This window comes from Mobula hypostoma, chromosome 13 (genome assembly GCF_963921235.1).
Source record: "Mobula hypostoma chromosome 13, sMobHyp1.1, whole genome shotgun sequence".
NCBI classification, from domain to species: Eukaryota; Metazoa; Chordata; class Chondrichthyes; order Myliobatiformes; family Myliobatidae; genus Mobula; species Mobula hypostoma.
In genome coordinates this window covers 12,753,589-12,774,426 of record NC_086109.1, presented here as the reverse complement: position 1 = coordinate 12,774,426, position 20,838 = coordinate 12,753,589, and the positions used below count along the sequence as shown (strand labels likewise).

Here is a 20,838-nt window from a genome sequence, read left to right as displayed (position 1 = left end):
GGAAATAAGACAATCCAAGCCCCAGTGGTTGAGTGGTTGACTTGTTCCAATATAAACCTACCCTCTTCAATAATGTTTCTATCCTTGAAACTGCTCAGCATAGAATTCACTTGAGCTCCATCTCTCTACACTTTTGCTTGGAGACTCAATGAACTAGGATGCATAGTTTTTTGAGGTCATATCTCACAATCCCACCTGCGGGGAAAGATATGTTGGCTTTCAGGACACAGACATTCACAATCCATGTGATTTCTGTACTTTTCATCAAGATACAACTGCTTTGATTTGATGACTCAGCCCATTTGCTATAAAATGCAGCACAGATAATTGTTTATAAATTCAGGCAGAACAAATATGGATAAAAGTCTGCATGGAACACTGCCATGAGAAAGCAGCATCCATCATCATGGACCACCCAGGCCATGCTTTCTTCACGCTGCTGTCATTGGGAAGGAGGTGTCACAGCACCAGGGTCAGAAACAGTTATTACCTTTCAACCATCAGGATACTGAACCAACCTAGATAACTTCACTCATTTCAACACTGAACTGATTCTGCAACCAATGGACTCACTTTCAAGGACTCTACAACTTACGTTTTCAGTATTTTTTATTAATTTACTTATTGATAATTTGTTTCTTTTATATTTGCACAGGTTGTCTTCTTTTGGTTGTTTGTCCATCTTTGATTATGTGTAATTTTTCATTGATTCTATTGTATTTATTTGTATCTACTGTGAATGCCTGCGAGAAAATGGATCTCAGGGTAGAATATGAAGACATATATGTACATTGATGATAAATTTACTTTGAACATTGAAGTGGTTTATCTTAGAAGGATTATGTTAATTAATGGCTAGAAATATTACCAGACGAGACACATTCACACCCAACCAGTGAGAGCAGATCGGAGGTAGGAGACAGTGTGGTGAGCGACTCACGTTTAAACTGCTGTGCTGAAAGGTTTTTCATTCTCTGAAAGGTGGTGACAACATACACTCCATGCTCCTGAGTGAAGATCCAACAACACAATATCCAACAGGCATCGGTCATGCAGTTGTACTCCATCAACCATCACAAAGAATCAAACTCTGCACCACTTACCCGTGCTGTTGACTTCAATCACATATCTGCAGATACTGACACTGTTGGAGATGGACACATTGACCATTTCACTGGACTTTGTTCCATTAACATTTGAGGCTTTGCAATAATAGAGATCTTTTTTGTATTTTAATGGTTGGCAATGTAGATCCAGTTTATTGTTATCGGAGATCTTTGAATCCGCAGATGGGGTCCTTTTGTACCATGAGTACTGAATGGGAAGGGATCCATGGACAGACTCACAGGACACTGACACGGAGTCCGCACAACTTGAGCCACTTGATGGTGGAGAAAATTGAAGCAAAGGAATAGACACAGGTTCTGTGGAAAACAATCAGTAAACATCTGAAAATCAAACACAGTGAAGATTTCAGCAGTTCTGTATCTCAACCAGAACCCACAAGTTTGGAATCTCAGCAGCTCATCTGCTCCATTGTGTCTCTGCATCTTCCCATCTGACTGAACTTCCATGTCTGTCAGTATCACCGGAGACAGAAGGATGCCTGATCAGAACAACAGTGGTGACACTGAGAATGTGTCTGTGTGATAATCTGGGCTTCAGTCTCTCTCGCAGCGAGGAAACAGTCGTAAGTGAGAGCAAACAATGTGACTTTGCAATGGCAATATTTGTGTGTGTCCTGGAAAACTCACCATAATTTGAAAGCAGGAAATTGTCAGATACATACAAGATGAATGGTGACTTTAAGGAGAAAGTATAATTGTGATTTGATTTCGGTGACCTACAGCAGCAAGGGAACCCATTAGTAATGATAGCTATATGAAGACAACAAGGAATGATGTGAGATCATAGACCATAATACCATGAAACATAGGAGCAGAATTAGGCCATTCTGTCCATTGACTCTGCTCCACGATTCCATCATGGCTGATTTATTAGATCTCTAAATCTATTCTCCTGCCTTCTTCCTGTATCCTTTGATGCCCTTACTAATCAAGAACCTGTGATATTCCATTTTAAATATACCCAATGACTTAACCTCCACAGCTGCCTGTCACAATGAATTCCACAGATTTTTTTTTGGATCATGAGAACACTCAGTCCTCCTTTATTGTCATTTAGAAATGCATACATGCATTAAGAAATGATACAATGTTTCTCCGGAGTGATATCACAGAAAACAGGACAAACCAAAGACTAACACTGACAGAACCACATAATTATAACATATAGTTACAGCAGTGCAAAGCAATACCATGATTTGATGAAGAACAAACCATGGGCACGGTAAATAAAATCTCAAAAGTCCCCGAGTCGATTGACTCGCGGGTCCCCGATAGCAGACAGTAAAAGGGAGAAACTCCCTGCCATAAACCTCCAGGCACCGTCAACTTGCCGATGCCTTGGAAGCAGCCGACACTGAGTCCACCCGTCCAAAAACTTCGAGCTTCCGACCAGCCTCGGGCCTTCTGCTCTGGAGATTCCAGTTACCATACAGTAACAGCGGCAGCGAAGCGGGCAATTCAGAAGTTTTCCAGATGTTCCTCTGTACTCTCACGTCCGTCTCAATCAAATCAGAATTGTGCACGGTCCCCTACTTAACAGATAACAGACATCACCACCGAAGTGGTCGCGCGTGCTGCTGTCGCGCCGCCATCTTATCCTTCTCATTAGTAAAGGCTTCATCTCCCTCTGGCTGAAGAAGTTCCTCCTCATGTCTCTTTTAAAGGGACATCCTTCCATTCTGAGTCTGTGCTTTCTGGTCCTAGTTGCCCACACTGTAGGGAACCTCTGTTCACATCCACTGGGGTTTGCAATGCTCGATAGCTCAATGCAATGCTCAATAAAATCCACCCTCATTCTTCTAAACTCCAGCACGCACAGGCCCAGAGCCTTCAAATGATGCTCATACATTCAGGGAGTTTGAAATCACCTGGAATTTAACAGATGGATCCCTTTAGAATTGATATACCGAGAGTTCTTGGGAAACAAGTCCATTGCTCCCTGAAAGTGGCAACACAAGTGGACATAATGGTAATGAAAGCATTCAGCACATTTGCCTTCTTCACTCTACATGTTGGAGGCTAAAGCTGACAGGGCATCTTGTAGCTTCCTAAAACACTGATTAGGTCACATTAGGAACATAATATGTATTTCTGGTTGCAACACTATAGGAAGGATGTTGTCATTTTTCAATCTATTGCAGATCTCTCTGCAAGCCATGATTGCCCCCCTGACTGTGCAATACACACACAATCTTGGTGTCATCTGCAAATTTGCTGATTCATTTTACCACATTATCATCCGGATCACTGATACAGATGCAAACAACAACAGACCCAGCACCAATCCCTGCGCTAGGCATCATTGTTGCTAAATATATTTTAATTATGTTTGCCAGCGCCCCAGTAATTTCTGTACTTGCCTCCCGTGAGGTCCGAGATAACACGTTAGCAGGCCTTGGGGTATATTCACACTGATTTGCCTCAGGAAAGCAAACACCTCCTCCTTTAACAGGGTGACGTCTCATGGAGTTCAGAAGCAGGAAAATATACTGAGCCTTCCACTGGAAACCAGTATCCCAACAGTGGATCAGAAGTCACAGTGGATGAGAGAATTGTGAGCGAGGTCTCCCCATCTTTGCACACTAGCCACAGGGCTCTGCACTGCTGTGGAGCCTCCGGATATTCCTGCTGCCCTGACTCTTCCCAGAGAAAACCTGAATCAGACATTTCGGTGGAGACAACAAGTCAATCAATGAGAAACCTACCATCAGATACTTGGAGATGCACATCAAACACTGGATGATTGCCAGAGGTTGTAATTCCACATCTGTAAGGTCCTGTATCATTAGAGACAAGATTCTCCATAGTAACAGTAAATATTCCCAGGGATGTGTTATCTCTGATTGTCATTCTTCCACGCTGCTCATTTGTCCCATTTGTATTCACTAACGATGTGCATTGGCGATCCCACATGCGGCACAAATACTTTGTGTGTGAACGGTACATTGGTGCATAGTTACAATCGATTCTGACCGCTCTTCCCACAACTCCTCTTACTTCACCTTCTGTCCATAAAGCACCTGAAACTGAGGGAGAAAATCTTCAGAAAATGGACAGGTAAAATCAAATTTACACAAGCAGGCTCAAATTTCAAGATTATTTAATGTCATTTCCTGTACGAACGTGTAAACTGGAATTAAATCATTGTTATGCCTGATCTAAATGCAGCAGGAAAAAAACACAAAAGATAACGAATACAATTATAATAGCTAAAGATGTTTTATTTACAACTGACACTGTGTTCCAAGGAATCTGCCACAGCGTCAATTGATATAAATGAATTCCTCACAGACAGAGAAGACAATAACATCGTCCCTCCTCATGTGCTCCCAGCTCTTCACAAGTAGCAATTTTTATTTGATTGGAGTCATCATTCTCACTGCCCACTAATGTCTCAGTGTGTTTCCATATTTCTGAGTCAACAGATTACTGATCCAGTCCCATTCCAGGCAGGTGAGCCCAGGATCAGTGGTGGGTAACTTATTGGAGGCAGGATCAACCTGAATTTGCAAAGGCAAGATCTGATTTGGATAGCCAACACGATCTGGTGCATGGGAAATCCTCCCCCAAAACTATTTGACTGAGTTTTTTTTTGAGAGATGATGAAAGGACAGGACCTTAGAGATTAGCAATTTTTGTTTAGCAAGGTTTATGACCATACCTTGCATAGCAGACTGATCTGTAATGTGAGATCACATGGTAAGCTACCTGGATGGATATTGAATAGGCTTGGCGGAAGGATACAGACTGTGGTAGTGGAGTGTTGGTTTTCTGACAACATCAGACTTTATCACCAGCAATGTGCCATCAGGATCGGTGCTGTTATTTGTTAACCATTCTTATTTGTCATCAATATTAATAATCTGGAATGAAACTGTAGGTGGCATGATTAATAAATTATGGGTGAGACAGCAGTGCGGTGGACAGTGGAAAGAGTTGTGTAAGTTTACATGAGGATCTTGAAAATGAGCCGGTGTTCAGCCCCATTACTCTGTGCCAGCAAGCTGCCCCCTCCCCACCTGAGCCTGTATTGTCCGCTTGCATTTGACCTGTCTCCCTCTCTTCTCGGTCCTACCATCAGGTGGAAGGTGCAGGAGCCTTGGGCCCCACACCACAGGGTTCGTCAATAGTTGTTGTCCTGCAGCTATCAGGCTCCTGGATTGGTTTCACTCGCCTCAGCACTGAACTGACTCTGTAGCTGTGGACTCACTTTCAGAGACTCTGCCTCTCATGTTCTATGTATTATTTGTTTACGTATTTTTATTATTTGCACGATTCATCATCGCTTGCACATTGGCTTTTTGTCAGTCTTTGTTGTGTGTGGTTTTACATGGATTCTATTGTGTTACTTTGTTTTGTGGGCAAGGATATGGTGGATAATCACTGTCTTTATCCCAGGGTGGGGGAGTTGAAAACTAGAGACACTCGGCTTAAGGAGTGAGGGGAAATCCTTAGAGAGCCCGGAGCAGCCGTGTTTTACACACACAGCCGTGTGTGCCTGGAAAAGGCTGTCAGAGGAAGTACTAGAGATGGTTACAAATACACTATTTAAAATACATTTGGACAAGTTCATATGTAGGCAAGTTTTTGAAGGATACGAGACAAATGCAATGAAATGGGAGAAGCTCAGGAAGATACTGTGGTCAGCATGGATGATTTGGGGTGAAACTCCTGTGTCCATAACCTATAACTCCCTGACTCTGCAGCATCCTCTCTAAACTGGAACATGCTTTTAAAAGGATAAATTCAGAATTCTATTTCATTGCATAGATGTGACAGCTTATGGGATCACAGCCAATCAGATTGCACTTCAATCTCAACAATCAAAGTTCAAAGTATACTTATTATCAAAGAATCTATACCATGGACAACCTTGAGATTCACCTCCTTCCAGGCAATCACAAAAAAATAGAACACCCAATATACAGAAGAAAGAGCAAATCAAAGTAAGCAAATAACATTTGGAACTGAAATTCACAAAACTGAGGCCACAGCCAAGAAGCCAGTCATCACTGTAGCCAATTCATGAGGCCATTAATTGCCAACCACAGCCTCAGTTCAGCATAAAGACACGTAAACCTTGCTGTGCAGCAAGCTGAACACCAGCCCATCCCTCACCTTGGACTGACATTCCTTTAGTGATTAAAAGGGAATTGAAGATTTATTATCCTTGTTGTAATCATGAAATGCAGCAGCCTTGTTCATAGAAGGAATGGATTTCCTTCTCATGTCTCAAAGCGAGTGAGGTTTTTTATTTAACAAACAAAAACCCAGTTTCAGCGGTTGGTAATTTACCTGGGATGCTCAGAGATTCAAAAGCTAGAGACGACCAAAGACAATGAGACCATTAGACATAGGAGGAGAATTAGGCCATTTGGCCTATACAGTCTGCTCCACAATTCCATCAAGGCTGACTTATTATCCCACTCAATTCCATCCTTGGCATTTCTCCCCGTAATCTTTTGATGCCATTCCTAAGCAAGAAACTATTAAGTACGCTTTAAATATACTCAATGTCTTGGCCTCAAAAGCCATGTATGGTATTGAATTCCACAGATTCAACACCCTCTGGCTACAGAAATTCCTCCTCATCTCTGTTCTAATGTACGGAGTCTATACATCCTCCATGTGGAATGTATAGGGTCTCCCCGAGTGGTCCTGTTTCCTCCTACAGTCCAAAGACATACTCATTAGGATAACTGCTCTTTGCAGATTGCCTTGTGATTATGTTACAGTTAATTGGGTTTGTCGAGAGTTCACTCGGTGTTGTGACCCAAAGGGCTGGAAGGGCCTATTCTGTACTTTATCGGTAAATAAATAAAATAAAGGGACGCCCTTGCATTCTGAGGCTGATTTTTCAGGATGATTTCCCCATAAGGAAACCACTTTTGATCATATACCTCCAAGTACCCCAAAATCCTGTTCTTAATAATAGACTCCCACATCTTCACAACCACTAAAGTCATGCTAACTGGTTGACAATTTCCTTCCTTTCGCCCCCCTCCTTTCTTAAAGAGTATGGTGATACTTCCAATTTTCCAATCCTTTGAACATTCCAGTCTAATTATTCTTGAAAGATCACCACTAATGCCTCCACGATTTCTTTAAATAACTCTTTCAGTAACTTGGGATGTAGTACATCTGGTCCAAATGACTCATCTATTTTCAGATCCCTCAGCTTCTCAAGCACGTTTTGCTTAGTAATAGCAACAACACTCATCTCTGCCCCTGCCATTGCCAAATTTCTGTCATTCCCACTAATATTTGCAATATTATAAGTCCTTTTTGCTTTTATGAGAATCAGAAGTCGATACCAGTCTGGACTTTTCAATGTAAAGCCAGAAGTATTAATGGAATGCTCTCAATTTGTCGAGATGCGCAAGTCCAACTATGTTTGAGATGCTCCATATCTTCCAGGAGCAAGTGACAGACTTAACTGTTCACTGCACTTTCGTTCTACCCCATGGAGGCTGCAATGTGCAGCTTCCACAAATGCAAAGAAATTCCTTATCCTCACTAGAGGTATAAGAGCAGCAGTAACAGAGTAATAAAAAGAAATATTTAAATGTATCCTCCCTTGAAATTAGAACTTACTAGTGCCATTGATTTCTGTCACGTAACTGCAGATCTCTCCGTTGTTGAAGACTGTCACTTTAACCATTGCACTGGATTTCGCTCCACGCCAATTTGAGGCACTACAGTAATATTGATGGTGTGTGTGATTGAAGGATTGACAATGCAGAGTCAGTTCATTGGTATTTGAGATGTTTGGATGCACAGATGAGGTTTGTTCATACCATCTGTATTGAATGGGAAGGGATCCCTGGAGAGACTCACAGGAAAGTGACACTGAGCCGCTGAGACGTGAGACATTTGCTGGTGACAGATATCGAATCACAGGAACAGACACGAGTTCTGTGGGAAAGAATTAAACATTCAGACACTGAATGAACATCTGAAAATCAGACACTCTTCTGCCACTTTATTAGGTACAAATATTAACCTGATCACTAATGCAAATATCTAATTAGTCAATCAGACCATCAGCAACTCAACTCATCAAAGCATGCAGAAATATTCAAGAGTTTCAGTCAATGTTCAGGCCAAACATCAGAATGCGGAAGTAATGTGATCTAAGTGCCTTTGACCATGCAATTATTGCTGGTGCCAGACGGGGTAGTAAATATCTAAGGCACTACTAACCTCCTGGGATTTTCACACACAACTGTCTCTAGAGTTTACTGAGAATGGTACGAACAACATGAAAAAACATCCAGAGAGCAGCAATTCTGTGAACAAAAGTGCTTTATTAATGAAAGAGGTCAGAGGAGAATGGCCAGACATGTTCATGCCGACAGAAAGGTGACAGGAATTCAAATAACAGTGGGTTATGACAGCGGTGTGCTGAAGAGCATCTGAAAGTACAACACGTCAAAGCTCGAAGTGGATGGGCCACAAAAGCAAAAGACCATGAACATACACTCAGTGGCCACTCTATTATGACAGGAGGTTTAAAGGCAGCAACTTGTGAGATATCTGTCACATGTTTGGTGGCTTTCAGGAGAGAATGAAATTGTAACTGGGTTCAGTGACCTGCCGTATAGAGGGAAACATTTGGTACTGATATTAATGCAGAGATAGTGAGGAATGGACAGTGTCTGACAAAGATCATGAGACATTTAATTTATGGAAGGCACAAATCAATCACTGAGAAACCTACCATCATTTACTTTTAGTTCTAAATTAAATCTCGAATCGGGACCTGTTGTTGAAATTCCACAGCTGTACCATCCTGAATCTCCAGAGTGAAGATTCTCCACAGTAACAGTAAATATTCTCTGTTCTGGGTTATCTGTGATTGACACTCATCCACTCCGTCCGTGTTGCCCATTTGTTTCCACTGAAACTGAACAACTGACGGTCCATCCATGGCACCAATACTTTGTGTATGAGCGGTACTTTTCTTCATAGTGACAATCGATTGTGATCGCTCTTCCCACAACTCCTTTTACATATTTCTCTGCCCACAATGCACCTGAAACTGAGGGAGGCATTGTCAGATGTGAGGGAAAGGAACAATTTAATACAACAATTATTTTTGAACATGACGGTAAAAACAGGTGCAGGTCACGTACAGCATGTGGTCCATGACACCACAGCCAATGATTCTGGTGTGAAGTGCAGTCAGTGCTATTACTGTGTCAGCTGTGTCAGTGCTGTCTCCCCTGTGTCAGTACATTGTGAGTTCACTTCCCACTCCAGAGTCCTGAGCAGAAACCCAGGGCTGATCTTCCAGTGCACTACTGGGGGAGAGCTGTAGTGTAGCCAGAGGGTGTTGACTCTATGGAATTCAATACCATACACAGATTTTGAGGCCATGAAAGTGTTCAACTTTCAGTTGCTTCAGAATATGTCAGCCTTTGAAATGTCCATAGAGGTCCCAGCTATTTCATAAGATGCTCCCAATTTTGTGTGTGTGTGTGTGTGTGTGTGTGTGTGTGTGTGTGTGTGTTCAGACAAGGTTCTGAAGCAATTTGTAAATATTGTACCTATCAAGTATTTCTATGTGTAGTTAGAAGGTGGCGCAACAGTGGTCATTAGTGCTTCTGTGTCTAGAAACTCAGGTGAGATTTCAATAACTGTTGAGAAACTTTGAGTACGAAAATCCAATTTATTATTTCTGGAATTTAAAAAACAAGTATCAATAATAATAATGATGGACTGTCAGATTGTAAAGATCCCATGTAGATTGGAAAGACTTTTAGGGAGAGAAATTTCTTATCCCTACCACCCTGGTTTATCTTTGACTCCAGATCTAGTAACGTTCTATGCTAACTGCACCACTGAAGTGGCCCAGGAAGGACTTGATTTCAAGACAATAACGTCAAATGTCACAGTGATCCCTGCAGAGAGAGAACAGATCCCAGCAATGGTAGATCTGATGTTCTTGCTTAACAGGTTGCAGGAGATTTCTCCAGCTGAACATATTCTCCCCACACCTGGCTCTACACTATTCCTCTTTTCTCCTTATCTGCTTCCACCTCTCACCCACCTCCAAACACCATCCCTTTTCCACCCCACTCCATTTGCCTGTTGTGCTTCACTATTCCTCAGCCCCGACTAACTTGAGGACCCAGTTTCACGCCTCCCCCTCTCCTATTTAACCCTCTCCCGCTCTAATCACACATGAGGCAGGGTCTCGACCCAAACCATTGACATTTCCTCTGCCCCTGACAGAAGCTGCTTGACCCATTGAGTTTCTCCAGGAGTGAACTCTGAACTCCAGTTTCCGACATCTTTAGTGTCTACGGGTATTCAAGCATTCTTGTGGAAACGTTGTACGACCCCCAATCCAACACTGATTATGCAGTTGTCCAGTGCTGTCTGTAACTCACCAGGTAGGAAACCAGTCAGAAGAATCAACGTCCACAGCATTTTATTCACGGAGACACAAGCAGGACCTGTCTGTCCTCAGAGAGAAATGACTGAAATAAAATAAGGAAGAAGGCAGTCGGAAGTTTGATCAAAAAAACTACAGTAACACAATTGGTGTGTGGTACGTGACAATCTGAAAAGCTTTTAGTTATATTTAGCAGGACAGGAACACAAACTATTCTCAAAGAGTGAATGAAGTGCTGAGAAGTTTTAAAATATTAGAGACAAGCAACAGGAAACGTTTTAATCTGAAGTCAAAATAAACGACTGTAGGTGTCCTGAAGCAGGGGATTAATCTGAAATGTTGACCACCTGACTCCTGAAGTTCAATTTATTTTTTGCTTGATTTATAACGTTAGCCGTGGTGCATCATCAGGGAAAGTGTTCATGGTGAAAAGTTAACGATGGAAAGAGAAAGAGCTCATGTAGAGTGTTGTGAGTGTGAGGAGAAAGTTTGATGGCTCTAGGCGTGTACTCACCGGAGATTAGAAGAATGAGGGGGAAAGGGGGAATCATATTCAAACCTATTGAATATTGAAAGGACAAGACAGAGTGGATGTGGAGAGGATGTTCCCTGTGATGGGGAGTTCTAGGATCGGAGGGCAGTGCCTCTGAGTACAAGCACACTCCTTTAGAACAGAGATGAGGGAAAATTGTTTTAGCTGGAGGGTGGTGAATCTGTCAAATTCACTGTCACAGGTGGCCGTGGAGGCCAATTCACTGGGTATACTTAACGTGGAGATTGATAAATTCTTGAATAGTAAGGGCATGAAAGATTATGGGGAGAAGGCAGCAGAATAGGGTTGAGAGAGAAAATAAATCAGGCAGAATGGAATGGTGGAATAGACTCAATGGGAAGAATGGCCTAATTCTTCTTCTCTGCCTTTTGGTCCTATGGTCTTCTAATACAGGCAGCAATCTGCTGAACCTCTTCTGCAATCCCTCCAATGTTTCCACATCCTTCTTGATATACCGCAAACACAATTACACACCGACATGAAGCGTGTCCTAATCATATTTTTATACATTTGCAACCTGAATTTTCATATGCACATTGCTGGCTCATTGCCATTAGCGGAAACCCATCTCCCTCTGTTCCAAATTTCAGGGAGTTATGGACTTACACTCCAAGCTTTGTCCATCATTCTGGATCTTGCCTTGGTACCCCCAGCACTCAGGGCAAACCCTTCTCTCATTGTTACCATCAGTAAGGAGATACAGAAGCCTGAAGGCACACACTCAGCAATTCAGGAACAGCTTTTTCCCCTCTATCATCCAATTCCTAAATGGATATTTTATGCATAAAGACTACCTCACTTTTTTAATGTATATTATTTCTGTTTGTGCATGATTTTAATCCATTCAGTATATGCAAACTGTAATTTATTTTTTTCTCTTCTTCTATATTATATATTACATTGAACTGCTGCTGCTAAGTTAACAAATTTCATGACACATGCCAGTGATAATAAAAGTGATTCTGATTCGGGTTCTGATTTTGATTCTGATACTTCAATGTTTTGGGGAGCTTGCTGCTGAGGAGGGAGCAAAGTAGGAAATAGGTGTGATGTAGAAGGGGCTTTTCATGCAAACTCAGCATACAGTACTTCACTTCATTCCCTCTCCTCTCTGAAAACCGTGTCCGCTCTTTGAAGGAAACTTTAAAGCTCACCTTTTCTGAATTCTATTCCATCTGTCAGTGCAATTTCAAGAACTCTGATGGATTTTCACCTTACTCTGGTTAGATGTGAGAGGAAACCAAGTGAGTGGAATTACACAGTCACAATGGAGTAAAATCCATATCAGATCTGTTCTTAAACCAAATTAAATCAATTTTGACAGGAAATGATCTGTGTTAAGTAGACAACCCCTGTAGTTTCTATTTCTCATAGAATCACATGGCACAGTTAATGGGCTGGACACACTTGTCCAAGGAGAAGACATTTCTGTCTTACCTAGCTCAACTCCATTGTCTCCCTTTCCCCTAACCCTGCATACCTTTGCTGAGATTCTCTGTCTCTAGCATCACAGTATCTCTGTTCACCAGGTTTGATCTTTCTATGTTTGTCGAAGTGTGATCCACATTCCACATATCCACATTCATGCTGTGCAATTCCCTGGGGCAGATGAAGTCTGAGGAGAGCTTCAGTACAAGGAATAACAATTCTCATGTGTCATACATATTGTAGAAGTAATACAGAATCATAATCAAAATCAGTTTTAATATCACTGACATAATGTATGTTGTGAAATTAAATGTAGCAGTCCTAAATGGGAATGTTCGATGATTACCATTGGAGCTCTACACAGAGTCACAACTTCTCGGTGCCATCTTGAATTTTATCTGAACAATGTTAATCGTTCAACCTTGATTTCATTGTAAACACTGGAAAATCTGCAGATGCTGGAAATCCAAACTAACACACAGAAAATGCTGGAGGGAACTCAGCAAGTCAGGCAGCATCTGTGGAAATGAATAGATAGTCGACATTTCAGGCTCAGGCTCTTAGTCAGGTCTGAGAAAAAAGTGAGAAGTTGCCTGAATCAAAAGGAGCGGAAGGCTATCTGGAAGGTGATCAGTGACGCCAGCTGGATAGGAACGGGTGTAAAGGCAGTAAAAGTAGGAATCTGACGTGAGACGTGAGAGGAAAGTGGACCATAGGAGAAAAAGGAGGAGGGGCCTAGGGAGAGGAACCAGGCTGGTGAGAACTGGTAAAAGAAGGGCCTCCGACTGAAATCTTGACTGTCTATTCACCTCCATAAATTCTGACTGACCTGCTGAGTCCCTCCAGTATTCTGTGTGTGTTGCTTTTGTCCTCATTGTAGTGTGAGGGTTGAGGTGATTCAAGAATGTAGCTCATTTATTTTTTCCTGAATTTTTGTTGCTGACTTTGCAATTGTTTATAAACACTTAATTTCACATTGTATATCAAGAGATAAATCATAAAATAATTCAGTATAGATGGAGAGCTGTTGTAATTTTGGGTTTGTTACATTTGCTTTAGGGGGAAACAGTGCAGTATATTAGCAGTGAATGTATATCTGCTTAAATTCTGTACATTGTACAGTATATGTGCTGACTCTATTGCATCAGTCACTGCTGTCATCAGTCTAATGTTCACCCTCAGCGAATGATGTGGTTAGAACTTCTGTCTTCGTTACTTGTCTTACCAAACAGAATAGAGAAGTAACAACAGATGCTACACATTGACCTATTGCTGTGGTCTCTTTCTGCATTGCACCATCACTTCTTGGAAAACTTCTCAAAGGTCATTTTCATAAATAACCTGGATGAGGAAGTGGAGGGATGGGTTAGTAAATTTGATGACACAAAGTTTGGGCGTGTTGTGGATAGTGTGGAGGGCTGTCAGAGGTTACAGCGGTACATTGATAGGATGCAAAACTGGGCTGAGAAGTGCAGATGGAGTTCAACCCAGATAAGTGTGAGGTGGTTCATTTTGGTAGGTCAAATATGATGGCAGAATATAGTATTAATGGTAAGACTCTTGGCAGTGTGGAGGATCAGAGGGATCTTGGGGTCCAAGTCCATAGGACACTCAAAGCTGCTGCGCAGGTTGACTCTGTGGTTAAGAAAGCATATGGTGCATTGGCCTTCATCGATCGTGGGATTGAGTTTAGGAGCCAAGAGGTAATGTTGCAGCTATATAGGACCCTGGTCAGACCCCACTTAGAATACTGTGCTCAGTTCTGGTCGCCTCACTACAGGAAGGATGTGGAAACCATAGAAAGGGTGCAGAGGAGACTTACAAGGATGTTGCCTGGATTGGGGAGCATGCCTTATGAGAATAGGTTGAGTGAACTCGGCCTTTTCTCCTTGGAGCGACGGAGGATGAGATGTAGGTACTGAGGAGATGTCAGGTGTACGTTTTTAATGCAGAGAGTGGTGAGTGCATGGAATGGGCTGTCAGCAATGGTGGTGGAGGTGGATAGATAGGGTCTTTTAAGAGACTCCTGGATAAGTACATGGAGCTTAGAAAATCAGAGGGCTATGGGTAACCCTTGGTAATTTCTAAGGTATGGACATGTTAGGCACAGCTTTGTGGGCCGAAGGGCCTGTATTGTGCTGTAGGTTTTCGATGTTTTTAACTATGGGTCAATATGCTGATGAGAACAAGTGCAGAGGTACAAAACATCTTCAGCAAAGTATTTTTGTTTCAACAACTAGATCACTGAACAACAATAACAATTTGGTGAAGAAAAGTGAAAAGGTCATTTAACCATTGTGTTTAAACCTCATCCCAATCCTGTGCATACCTCTAAATACAACGGTGGGATTGTAAAACATTTTCCATTCGGTTGTTGAGAAGTCATATAAAAACTGCAGCTTTATGAGGTATTGGTCAGACTGCACGTGGAAGATGGTGAACAGTTTTTGGCCCCATATCTTTGAAAGGATGTGCTGTAATTGGAGCGGGTCCAGAGGAGGTGCCCGAGAACAATCCCAGGCATGAAAGGGTAAATATATGAGGAGTGCTTGATGTCTCGGGGACTGTACTCGCTGGAGTTTAGAAGAATTGGGGAAGGGTTCTCAATGAAACCTCTTGAATAGTGAAGGGCCTAGACCTGCGTTGGCGTCTATGTGGAGCGGACGTTTCCTCTGGTAGAAGGGTCCCTGACCAAAAGGTACTGATTCTGTGGAATTCATTATCACAGATGGCTGAGGAGGCTAAGTCCTTGGATATATTTAAAGCAGAGGTTGATAGGTTTTTGTTTAGTAAGGGTGTGAAAAGGTACTGGGAGAATAGGGTTGAGGTGAACAATAAATGAGCCATTATAGAATTGTGATACAGTCTCAATGGGCTGAATGGCCTTCTTCTGCCACTATGTGTCATCGTCTTATGATCTGAAGTGATAGGGCAATGCAGGGAAAGGTTGCAACAGTTAGTTTACATGAGGCATCCATTGATACTTAACTGTATTCTATTTTTACAGAATAAGACAAGTAAAGAATATAGAAGTTCGAACACAGACTCAAAGCAGTAATTGTTGGCAAAAGTGCATCTACGAAGTACTGACTTGAAGGGGGTGAATACTTATGCAATTAATTATTTTGTGTTTTATATTTCAAATAATTTACATCACTATGTAGAGATCTGTTTTCATATGCAGAAGTGTCCATAAATCAGGGCTTCATCACCTGGGACTGAACTGTATCGTCTTTGTCTTACACATCATTCCTCTGAGCAGATCTGCTTTCTAAACTGACAGTCTTCCATTTTTTATCCAGATCTGAGGAGGGGTCCCTGACCTGAAACTGGGTTCAATGGCCCAAAACATCCAGTGCTAATTCCTTTACATAGATGCTGCCTGATCTGTTGAGTTCCTTCAACACTTGTGTGTGTTCAATCAGTATATAGGAGGACGTTTGAAAATCTGGCTGAATGTTGTCATAACAACTATCTCTCATTCAACATCATCAAAACCAAAGAGCTGATTATTGACCACAGTATGAGGTATCCAGAAGTCCACGAGCCAGTACTCAGCAGGAAATCAAAGGTGGAAAGAGTCAGTAACTTTAAATTAATTGACTATCATTTTAGAGGATCTGTCCTGGGTCCAGCATGTATCTGCCATGACAAAGAAAGCACAGCAGCGCATTATTTACTTAAAAGTTTGCAAAGATCAAACTGTCTTCTGAAACTTTGACAAAGTTTTATAGATACACAGTGGAGAGTATTCTTACTGGTTGCATCATGGCATGGTATGAAAACACCAATGTCCTTGAATGGATAAACCAACAAAACGTAGTGATAAAGTCCGGTTGATCACAGATAAACCCCTCCTCACTGTGGAGCACATTGACGCACTAAAAGCAGCATCTATCATCAACTAGGCCATGCTCTCTTCTTCCTGTTGCTGTCAGGAAGCAGGTACAGGAGCCTCATGTTCCACACCACCAGGTTCAGGAACAGATATTACCCCTTAACCATGGGGCTTCTGAACCAAGTGGATAATTTCACCTATCACTGAACAGATTCCACAACCTCTGGAGTCACTTTCAAGGATTCTACAACTCATGTTTTCAAATATTATTTAGAACTTATTTACTTATTACTATTATTATTATTTTGTTTTACTTTTAGTATTTCCATTTTTTTTTCTTTTACTCATTGGTTATTTGTCTGTCTTTGTGTGTAGTTTCCACTGATTCTATTGTGTTTCTTTGTATTTACGGTGAATGCCTGAAAGTTAATGAAACAGTATATGGTGACATATACAGTATGTCCTTTAATAATAAGTAGAAGTTTCTTTTCTGAGAATTATGCAATCATTTGATCAGCATAAAATAAAAGTTAATTGAAATTGGGTATCTTTCCAGTCAATATTCAGGGGTATTAAAGACGAATGAACAATGGAATTAAAAGTTGTGCTTTGAACAAAATGAGTGATTGCAGTTTGTTGCAGCTTGCAATGGTCAGCGGGGTGTGAATCTGCAAATAGAAGTTGCTACTTTTCTCAGAGTTGACATGTAACTGTAACCCGTCGATGTACAATTCGCCTCGGAGCTGCTACATGAAGGGAGCTGTTTGCAAATGTGAAAATCATCACTGCATGATAACAAAACACGAAATATTAGAAGATTCTTTGTAATCAGATAACGATATGGTATAGCATAAGCTTTTTTCACACAGTGGATGAGAAAGAGAATACGTAAGACAAAAGGCCATCATTACATTGAAAACTGCAGCAGGTCACTCTTATACAGCGAGTTTCAACCTGGAATAAAACTGCAACCTACACACCATTTTTGAGCTTATTATAGTTGTATATCTTTCACCTTTGATTGAGATGATGTCAGTTTCTTTGATTGATATGACAGAGGATTCGCATTTTAAGGCATCAAGTTTCAGTAACTGACAGACTGTAGTTTCAAGATCAGGCCCTGAATCAGCATGGATAACTTCACTCACTCAACACTGAACTGATCACTGCACACAACCTATGGGCTCACTTTCAAGGACTCCATAACTCGTGTTCCCAGTGTTTATTTGTTTGGAGATTCAGCACAGAACAGGCTCTTTAGGCCCAATGAGCCACACCACCCAGTAACCCACCGATTTAACCCAGCCTAATCCCAGCACAGTCTTCACTAATTTCATTTGACACAAGAAGATGGATTTCACTGTATGTTTCAATGTTTTGATGTAAATTTGATGAATAAAAAGCTAATTGTTAAAAATAAAACAGAATAAACATGCAATATTTCCTTCCCGACCCTGTAGCCCATTGGTTTCCACTGAAACTGAATATTGGTGACCAATATTCCATGGCACCAATACATTGTGTGTGACTGATTTACTGTTGCATAAGGGCAATCATTTATGATCACCTTCCCTCAACTCCTCTTACCCCATCTCTCCATCTCCACAACTCCATCTCTCTCTAACCAAAAGTAAACTGAAATTGAAAGCAAAATTCTTGAGGATCTGAAGATAATTCAGAATTGGAGCGAATGAGGGTGAGAGACAACATGATAGAGATAGAGATGTACAAGATGATCAGAGGCATAGATCAAGCGGTGATCCAGAGAATATCTCAGGGCAGAAATGGCCAATGTGTGGGGGAATAATTTCAAGGTGATTGGAGGAAAGGATTGAGAGGGTGTCCGAGGCATGTTTTTTTACACAGAGTGGTGGGAGCATAAAAGCCATTCCAGGAGTGATGGTAGAGGCAGATACACTTAAAAAACTCTTAGATAGACTTATGGATTATAGGAGAGCTTCAGAAGGGATGGATTAGATTGATCTTATAGTAACACACAAATGCCAGAGAAACTTAGCAGGCCAGGCAGCATTTATAGAAACAGGTACTGTCCACGTTTCGGGCTCAGACCCTTCAGTGTCCACTCCCCAATTTTCGGGAACAGGAATTACCTTTTAACCATCAGACTCCTGAACCGATGTGGATAACTTCACTCACTTGAACTGTGAACTGATTCCACAACACATGGAATCAGTCTCACTTTCAAGGATTCTGCAGCTCATACTCTCAGTATGAAAATAATGTATTAAAATATGTGTATTTTTATCTGCACTATTTGTCTTCTTTTGCACCTTGGTTGTTTGTCTGACTTCGTTTATGTAGGTTTACACAAATTCTACCACATTGCTTTATTTTTCTCTAAATGCCTGAAAGAAAATGAATCTCACAGTAGTATATGCTGACATGCATGTACTTTGATAATAAATTTACTTTGACTTTGACTAGTGCAACACTTTGTCAAAAGGTTTTTGAAAATCCAAGTAAACATCATCCACTGATGGACAAAGTCTCGTTCCTCTATGCAGCCTGTTAATTCTTTAAGGAATTCTAACAAATTTGGCAGGGTAGATTTCTCCTTAAGCAAATTATGCTGACTTCATCCTACCTTACCATATATCTCCAAGTACTCTGAAACCTCATCCTTAATAACAGATTCTGACATCTTACCAACCACTGAAGTCGGACTAATTGTCCTATAACTTCCTGCCTTTTGTCTCCCTCTCTTCTTAAAGAAATGAGTGACATTTGTAGTTTTCCATTCCTCTGGAACCATACTTGAAAATTAATACTCATGCCTCTACAATCTCTTCAGTTAGCTCCTTCAGAACCCTGGGGTGCAGTCCAAGTAACTGATCCTATTTCACAATGTCCTCTCTCCTATTTACACTATCTTCCCTCTCCACTCAGGTTCAATGCAGGGACTCAACCCAAACCACCAACAATTCCCTTCCCCCAGACAGATGCTGCTTGGCCTGCTGAGTTCCTCCAGGAGATTTCTCTGAACTCCAGTTTCTGACATCTTTAGTGTCTACACGTATTCAAGCCCTGTTCTGGAAACAATGCAAACCAAAACTGATTATAAAAATGCCCCATGCTGGTTGTCACTCACCGGGTAGGAAACTAATCAGAAGAAACGAAATCCACATTGTTTTATTCACTGAGACCCTGTCAGCACTTGTCTGTTCACAGAGTGAAATTACTGTTGAATGAAAATAAGGAAGTACAGGGCGGGAAGTCCAATCCCAAAACCACAGTGAGCTAACTAAGGTTTGACATATGATCATATGAAAAGCAACAAACACAAAATTCTGGAGGAACTCAGTAAATCAGGAAGCATCTATGTAAATGAACATAGTCGATATTTTGGGCCCGGATCCTTTATCAGGTCTGAAAATGAAAGGGGAAGACACCAGAATGAAAGGATGGGTGAGGGGATGCAGGCTAGCTGTAAAGTGATTGGTGAAGCCACGTGGGTGGGTAAGGTAAAGGGCTGGAGAGGAAGGAATCTCATAGGAGAGGACCGTGGAACATCGGAGAAAGGGAAGGAGAAGGGGACCCAGGGGGAAGTGATAGGAAGGTGGGATGAGGTAAAAGGCCAGAATATCAAAAGCTCTTAATTATATTTATCAAAATTAAAGACAATTCCCAATAACAGATAGAAGTGATGAGAAAATCGAATTGTTAGACGCCAGCAACAGCAGATGTAATAATCTGCAGCAAAAATAAATTGCTGGAGGAGTCATGATGCAGCAGCTTAATCTGAAATGTTGACCATTCTGCAGGACATTAACAGTGATAGGTGCGTAAAAAGGACCCGAAGGATTATTGGCAAACTAAGTTACCCCGACCACAAGCTGTTCCAGCTGCTACGATCCGGGAAACAGTATCGCAGCATAAAAGCCAGGAGCAACAGGCTCCGGGACAGCTTCTTCCACCAGACCATCAGACTGATTAATTCACACTGACACAATTGTACTTCTAAGCTATATTGACTGTTCTGTTGTATATCTTACTGCTCATACTATTTATTACAAATTACTGTAATTTGCACATTGCACATTCAGATGGAGACGTAACATAGAGATTTTTACTCCTTATGTTTGTGAAGGATGTAAGAAGTAAAGTGAATTCAATTCAATTCAATCTGCAGATGCTGTCTGACTCCCAAAGTTCCTCCAGAAGCTTTTTTTCTTGCTTGAGTTAAAATGTTATCCATGATGAGTCATCGAGTAAAGGGTTGATGACAAAAAGTTAACGGAGGAAGAGAAAGGAATGAGAGGAAGAGAAAAATCATGGTCGAGAGGTTCAGTTGTTCTTCAGAACAAACGTCAGAATGGGAAGAAATGTGATCTAAGTGACTTTACTGTGGAATGATTGTAGGTGCCAGATGGAGTAGTTTGAGTATCTCAGAAACTGATGATCTCCTGGGATTTGCACACACTACAGTCTCCAAAGTTCACAGAGGATGGAGCAAAAAAATGAAAAAAAAATC

The 20,838-nt window shown here is 41.4% G+C and overlaps 1 pseudogene; it reads right to left on the bottom strand.

Moving 5' to 3' along the window:
• The window catches only part of LOC134355431 (uncharacterized), a 36,225-nt pseudogene extending 16,699 nt beyond the window's left edge, over nucleotides 1-19,526 (bottom strand).
• Nucleotides 19,527-20,838: the final 1,312 nt, after the last annotated feature.